Source organism: Tupaia chinensis, unplaced genomic scaffold (genome assembly GCF_000334495.1).
Source record: "Tupaia chinensis unplaced genomic scaffold, TupChi_1.0 Scaffold000212_1, whole genome shotgun sequence".
Lineage (NCBI taxonomy): Eukaryota > Metazoa > Chordata > Mammalia > Scandentia > Tupaiidae > Tupaia > Tupaia belangeri.
In genome coordinates this window covers 856,114-863,378 of record NW_006159687.1, presented here as the reverse complement: position 1 = coordinate 863,378, position 7,265 = coordinate 856,114, and the positions used below count along the sequence as shown (strand labels likewise).

At 36.0% G+C, this 7,265-nt stretch overlaps 1 long non-coding RNA gene across 2 annotated transcripts in view; it reads right to left on the bottom strand.

Annotated features, from left to right (window-relative positions):
• Positions 1-6,905, bottom strand: part of LOC102486141 (uncharacterized) — a 491,111-nt gene extending 484,206 nt beyond the window's left edge. For both annotated transcript variants that reach the window (XR_003549230.1, XR_001370304.1), the window contains exon 1: positions 6,830-6,905. This is a non-coding gene — a long non-coding RNA (uncharacterized LOC102486141). The remainder of the gene's footprint in view (positions 1-6,829) is intronic.
• Positions 6,906-7,265: the final 360 nt, after the last annotated feature.

Genomic DNA, 7,265 nt, shown 5'->3' with positions numbered 1-7,265 from the left:
TCTTTTTTCTTTTTTTTGGTGGGGGAGAGGGTCAAAGATAGAGTTTTTCTACCTTGTAATCCTTCTGCCTTAGCCTCTCAGTTGGTAATGCAGGCACTACCAACAGGGCCCTCTCTTTTTGAGATAGGGTCTTGCTTTGTTGTCCAAGCCAAATTAAGCTTGGAATCCTCCTGCCTCAGCCTTCCCAAGCACCTAGCCATTAGATCAGACTGGGAATCAAACCCAGGCCACCTATTTAATGCCAACCTCCTGGCATGAGGTTTAAGCCACTTCAGGACCAGGACTCAAACCACAGTCAACTACATGGGAGTCCAGCGACATAGCCATTATGCCATCTGCTGGTCTCCAAAAGTGAATTATTTTAGAACTTAGTTTATCTCAGGACTTTTCCTTCATTCCTCTGTCTTTCACTTTCTCTTCACATTTCCAGGCCCTCTCTCTTCTTTGTTCTATTTTTCTACTTCTACTACATTGGTGAAGGGCTGTGCTATCCCTACAGGCAGCTGGACATATTTTGGGGGGAAGACCAGTAAAATAACTTGTCTATTTTTAAGTTTTCTATGAGAAAACATAATTGACTATCTCCTTGGTTATGTCTAGTAGCCCAACAAGAAGGAAAACATACCTACGTGTTTTAGAAATTCATCCAAATGAGAGGGCTCTGCTATGTATATAGGAGACTTTTTTCCTGATCTGGTTTCTCCAACACATGAAAAAAATCCTGAACTCATATGCAAACCATATCTGAATCTCACTTTCTGCACAGAAATTGCATGGGGACCCTGAACTTCCCTGTGCTCATATTTTAATTTCACTATGTCCTATTAGCTCCTCCGGTTGCACTATTAAATGATTCCACTGGATAAAGTAAAGAAAATTGAAAGTGGCTATGCTTTCTTTTTTTTTTTTTCACAGCATACTTTTGGCATTGTCCCATTTCTTTACACCTCCTAAGGATCCAACATATATTTATTAAGAGAGCTTGTTCTTCTGAAGAAAGAAAGTACACATTATTTAATCTGTTATTGTAACTGCCTTTGTGAGGGAAAAAATTACAATCTTTCATATTGATTTCAGAGCACTTTATAGGGAGTCTGTGAGCATAAAAAAGTATTTATTTTTAGCCCGTAATTCATTCTTGAAGGACATACTCATTAGAGCTATGACAATGCAGGCAGCTCTGGATGGCTGGCAGATTTGACATCTTTTCCAGAGAGAACTACACTGACTGACAATCAAGTTCAAGGCTCCAAAAGCTCCAAAACATCAACTGTTTAAGTCAAAAAGCAGAAGCAAAGGCCTGAGTAACTTAAAGGAAACTATGCAGAAAAAATACCAGTTTGCTGGTAAATGACTTCCTGAAAGCTTTCTGAATTTGGGGTTCCAAAATATTTTATAAAATGTTTCTCAATTTTCACTGTGTGCCCCAAACTCAAAACAAATTATATGCATTGAGTCATTATACTTGATTCCTACATTTTTCTCTTCAAATTTTCTTAAAAGAGTACACAGGAGCTGAACTCATAAACCTTACCACCTGGTACAGTGCTCCCTTCAGAACTTCTTTGAGATCTGGTCTGGTGTTGGTAAATTCTTTCAGATTTTGCTTATCTGAGAATATTCTTGTCTTTTCTTCCCATATGAAGGATAATCTTGCCAGGTACAGTATTCTTGGTTGAAATTGCTTTTCCCTTAACACTTTGAATATATTTTCCCATTCTTTCCTCTCTCACATTGTTTCCGATGAGAGGTCTGTTGTTAGCCTGATGGGATATCCTCTGTAGATAACTTGACGTTTCTCTCTTGCCAATCTTAGTATCTTGTATTGTTTGTGGTTTTGGTCAATAAGGTTATAATGTCTTGTTTCTTGGAGAAACTAACAGAAATAAGAGTTCAAAAACAACTAAGAAAATGGCCAACTTAATTATAGGGACAAGTCTGGAGTTGAATCTTATCTTCTAGAATTTAAACAGAAAGATTGGACCACAACAGAAGATAGATTAAGTACATGAGAATGAACTGGTGAAATAGAATCTTAGAACTTTTGACTAAAATCCTACTAATTTTCTTCTATGCTTTGTTTCCCAGACTTAAGGATTTTTGTCTTGTCTTGAGCTGCCGATAGATTCATGTACCTACTACTTGAATAAAATCCTAATCAATTTCCTGGCTTTAAGTTTTAAGCAAAGCTCTCTTAACATTTTTTTATTTTGATTTATTAAAGCTAAACTGATTTTCTTGAAATTAAAATATATATTTAAAAAATACTATTTAAAATTCTACTCAGTTTCATGCCTAAAGTCAAACATGTGTTCACAGATGTGTATATATCAGTTGAACTTGCTATTGAAAGTAGTTAGATTAATTAAGATATTTTGTGACTCAATAAAATGTGGGGAGAACAAAAAGGAATGGAAAGTAACTGTAGATACTAAAGACAGTGTGGGAGAAGGGTGGGAAATGGCAGAGAGTGAGAAATAACAAGATATGGAAAATTATGTGTTGATGATAACATATATATATAACTATACATTTTATTCTGGATGGAAATTGCATTTTGTATGCTGTGATGATGCTCAGTAAATGAATGTAAAATAACTAAATTTTTAAAAATCCCTACCACCTAATCACAATTCAATGTGCATTATTACAAGTTTAAGCCTTTATCACATTAACCCTAGAAAGACTTGATTTTCAGTTTTCAAAGTTTCTGGCCTGCCCTTCTTCTAGATATTAGCATTCTACTCTCATTTAAGTAAACTTGACATTGCTCATTTAATATGTAAATATAGTTTCTCATTGCAGTGTAGAATAAAATTTACCAGGCATACTTAAAAAGGAGACTCAATCATTTAAAACACCATGTTACTAAATAAACTATTTTTTCTCCTTTATTGCTTTTCTCATTCCTAACATTACCTCGCCCTCCATCTTTAACTTTCTATTCAAAGCTGTCCTTTAATTACGCGGTCTTAGCCCCATATAAACTAACATGTTTTAAGCTGTTTTGCTATGGTACTTTGAGCTTGGTATCAGGGATAGCTAGCTACAAGCAAAAGAAAAGTAAAATCATCTCTAATGCCTGTCCCCTTCACCTTCCTGGAAGTTCTTACTCTTTCACAATTAAGTACCTGGAAAGCCAACAGACTGGTATGTTTTTCTCTGAAGGAAAATGTATGAAGAGATTATTTCAATTCCTATATCATCCTCACTACTACTAAGTAAGGTAAGAACTGTTAACAAGAAGGCTTTGGGGGTGTGCCAAGCCTGGCTCTGGGCTCAGACACACAGGTTTATTTTAGGACTTGGAGAAGAAATATAGTATTCTTATGTAATAAAGTGTGATTAAGTTAAAGAATGAGAGAGAAAGTGGGGTCCAGGAATAGAAAAATAAAAAATAAATAAAAAATAAAGCAGACATGGAAGCTGGGTGGAGCATGAAGGAAGGCTCAAAAAGACGAACCTCCTATGTTGGCAAATGAAGAATGGGAATGGGAATGTTCAGGAAGTTTGTTGTGGGATGTGAAAAGTAAACACTCTCCTTCTTCCCCCCCCCCTTCTGTAAAGTCTAGTCTTCTACTCATTCTTCTGTGAACGTGGAGTCTATTACAGGATTTCTATGGAGATCTGCTATCTATGATTCCAGATTAGCCTTGAGGAAGAACACAAGAGGAAATAAACGCAGGAGACTGCAAGAGTGTTTGACATCTGTGTTATCCAAAAAAGCCAAGGTCATGAAAGTCAGAGCGACGGAGCTAGTCCCACATTGGCCATGTTACCTGTGTAACCAAAGGCCAGTTACTAAGTCCCTCTGGTCCTGCATTTCTTCAACTCCTAATGGGATAATAGTCAGCTTTCGGGTTGTTGTGAGGATTCGAAACAATGTGGATAAAATGCTCACGATCGAGAAGTCATCTTTTTGATAATTTTTTTTTCCATTTTTGTTTTAATTGGTTAAAGCTTTGAGCCAAGTCTGTGACTCAAAAAAAAAAAAAGTTTATAATATATGGCTTTCACATATATGTTGTTCTTTTTATTCTGAGTCTTAAACTAATTTATATTCTATTTTTAATTATGTGGTCATTATTTATATCTATTTGATTGTATTATAACCTGCATAAAAGCACTTAGAAGGTGGTGCTACAAAAAGGGTTTTTTTCCTGTTTATTATGGTCCCAATTTCCCATTTTGAATTTTAGGACATAATAAGAGTTGGCACCTTTTTCAGCATATAAGGTGCTGTGGCCATGCTCGCAGCATACAAGGTGTTGTTGTCATGCTTGCAGTGCCATGGAGTTGTGTGACCAGTGACTGGGATGATCTCGCATTGATCAAAACCTGCCCCATATTGTCTTGACTCATTCTCTTTGTCACCAAAAGCTGGCTCCTACTTTACTGGGGCTAGCAGTAAAGTCAGTATCTGTGAAAACTTGCTCTGGTCTTCTTTGTCTTTATGCCATCACCAGCTAAGCTGACTAGACCCAACTGTCCTATTCATGATCAAAAGACATGCCCAAATGTCTTTACAAATGTGTCACCTTTTTCCATTCCTCTAATAACTTTTGAAGATACCACAAAGAACTAGATGTCTAAATTTTCTAGGAGTGTGGTTTTTTGTTTGCGTTTATATTTTGTTTTGGTTCAGCCAAGAGTAAAGAAGGTAATATATCCATTGTTATATCTGGGAATATGAGGCCTGCAAGGAAGACCTGAGAAGGTTCCCCTTGTCCCAGTGGTTAAGTAGCAAATAACTAGCTTTCCAGTTCCCCAAGAAGCAGGTGCTTGTAGAATAATGTTTACATTTAGGCGAAGGGTAAAAGGAAACATTCATTGCTGTACTGACAAGAGCTCAGCACAGTTAATCATTAATAAACTACGCAAGCAGGAACCTTCGCTAATTTTCAGGCCTGATTACCTATTTCTTAACAGTGTCTTTACAGAGATTCTTTACAACTGCACCAAGATAAAGTACAGTAGCTATTACTGAAACTGCTTAAAGATAACATGGTTAATACTGTATTATTGACTAGACATAGTGGTATACTATAAGATTGCAAAATGCTATAAGATTGACTAGACATAAAACTAGTAAGCAAAAGACAAAGCATTATTGCCTAGGTACAAATGGGGATTAGCAATGAAACAACTTTTTCTTTCGAGAACTAAAATGAAATAACAATCTTAATTTAACAGCAATATTTACTTAACAACAATCTTAATGTAGATAAAAGGGAACAAAATCAATAGAAAAATTCTACATACCTGCATAATTAATTACATCTCTCAAACAAAGCCTCTTTTCTATTGTGCTTCTCTATCAATCTAAGACTATAGTCAATGCCCACAGCCACAGTGTGCAGATCATTTAGAACTTCATGCCCATGTAGACAACGCAACAACTCAACTGCCTTTTGCAGAAAGAACCACATTCAGGATCATCAAAAATGCACCAATTAATTTTACTGTCGTCCACCCCCCCACCCCCTCGGGTTTTAATAACCTGTTTTGTAGTAACTGTTGAAATTATAGGTAACAACAACTTTGAAACTTCAATACCAATACAAACCAATACCCTGCTGTCACCGTCTTGGCAGGTTGCCACACATGCTATTTTCAAGTTAGGCATTAGGAGGCAGCAAATGGCTCAAAACCACAAGCAATGATAAATGTAGGAAGTTGGAAAAGAGACCAAAGCTGCAAAAGCATGGAAAACGGGCTTCATCTTAAACACAAACTTCCAGGAATTTAGATTTGATATGAGGAATAGTTAGAAGAGAAAGGGTTTGGCTCTAATAGAGATCTTGGTGAAATGATCAGAATTTCATTCCTCATTTCAACATCTCTAACTCTGACTGTTGCCTTTGGGGTTAAACATAGGACTCGGTTTCATTTAATCTTGTTTTGTTCTTGGTTCTCAGGTCCTGCTTGCTTTAGCAGTGTCAGCACTGACACAAATACCACTCAAGCCATCACAGACAGTAGAAGTGATTCTTCCTCATACTGCTGTGTTCTGACTAAGGCACTTACATATATCAGACATGCATTGTACTTGCTAAGGCACTTACGTGTATCAAACATGCACTGTAGTTACTTAGAAATGCCAGCACTGCATCTATGTTTAAAAAATACTTGTGGCATGTACTCTAATCCAAAGTATCATGTCTTCAAATAACCTATGTCTGTCTTAATTTTAGGAAGTAATAGACTTTTCACTTTCCCAAAGGGCAACACTATCTCTAAGCAAAGCTTTGTTATTTCAATTATAATGTTTGATTGAATTATAAGACATGTCACTTAAACTGTCTTTAAAATTATTTGGTTTATAATATCAAAACTATTCTTGCTTCTCTCTGGATATTAATTTGAAGAAACAAACTTAAACAATTCATATGAGAATTTTATTTCAGGCATAAACAGAAAGGTCTTTAAAAGACATGATTATTATGAATCAAAAGTATTAATGTGTGAGGAAGGTTATGTGGTACATAAAACAAGAAAACTTAGCATCTTCAAATATAGTTCCTGCAATTTTTGCATTGTTTCTTAAACTGTTATGCTACAAAGTCATACACTATATGCCACACAATACTTAGCTATCCCAGAATATATATAGTAAAGCAGTCGTGAATAACACGTTCATCATCACAATAGTAATATGGTGATAAACAGTTAAATCAAGCCAAAAGTGATCCACATCAAATAATACAAATGTTGCACCAAACCTATTTTCATTTGAAGCATTTATGATGATTCCAAACTCTTCCAATACCCAAATCTCAGCTGTATTACCATTAGAGTAATTGAAGAAAATATCACACATTTTACTTACTGTTTTTAAGATGTCTATGCCATCCTTCCAAATTCAAAAGAGTGAAGAAGAATGAAGAAGAATCACTATGGTGAGGAGATCTAGCAGGCAAAAAGAGGGAAAACAGCAAATTTTAGTTGTCTAAAAATTAGCATCTTCATGTTTTCTTGAGGCACTTCCCACAAGATCCCAAAGCAAAGAAGAAAAACAGAAAGTTGGAGAAAAACATCACACACATCATGAGCTGACTTTCTCCACAAACCCACGCTGCTCCAAACTTTAAAGTAAAGGCTCAAATTGTTGAGCATCCTGATTGAGGGTGTCCGACTTCGGTATCACTGGTTACATACACATTTTCAATAAGACGAAGGCACCTCCAAAATTATGGTTACTTTAATGTATTATCCAGATTTTCCCCTGTTTCTCTCCCCTTTTCCTTTTCCATTCACATTTTTCT